The sequence below is a fragment of the Austrofundulus limnaeus genome, unplaced genomic scaffold, assembly GCF_001266775.1.
Source record: "Austrofundulus limnaeus strain Quisiro unplaced genomic scaffold, Austrofundulus_limnaeus-1.0 Scaffold1369, whole genome shotgun sequence".
Taxonomy (NCBI): Eukaryota; Metazoa; Chordata; class Actinopteri; order Cyprinodontiformes; family Rivulidae; genus Austrofundulus; species Austrofundulus limnaeus.
Window position 1 is genome coordinate 1 of NW_013953771.1, and position 577 is coordinate 577.

Below are 577 nucleotides of genomic sequence, written 5' to 3' on the forward strand. Positions count from 1 at the left end.
ATCACACATTGACTCAATCAGCAATTATCTTCCGCACAACTCATTTTCTCTTGCAGCAGCAACAGTATTGTGTTTTGTAATTTAATTTTTTAAAATATATGTTGATATTCTCCATGCTGTCATTAATATTTCTAGTTCTAGTGTGGGAAATGGACTTCCTGTCTTCTTACTTTCTCCTGTTGCCATGGAGAATCACATTATCAGACTTCCATTGATGAGGGCTACTTGCTCCAACTTTACTCAGGGGTAACTTAACTCAGGGTTAAGTTATCCAGCTGATAATACCTGTTCTGAAACTGAAAATCCTGAATATCACAGAGCGGGGTAAGTTGACTCATCTATCTGCGTTAACCCAGGGTTTGTTAAGCTGTTTTCTGAAACAGGGCACAGGTCTCTGGTTGTTGCTGTCAGGTATGTGGTTGTTGCTGTCAGGTATGTGGTTGTTGCTGTCAGGTCTCTGGTTGTTGCTGTCAGGTCTGTGGTTGTTGCTGTCAGGTCTCTGTGGTTGTTGCTGTCAGGTCTCTGTGGTTGTTGCTGTCAGGTCTGTGGTTGTTGCTGTCAGGTCTGTGGTTGTTGC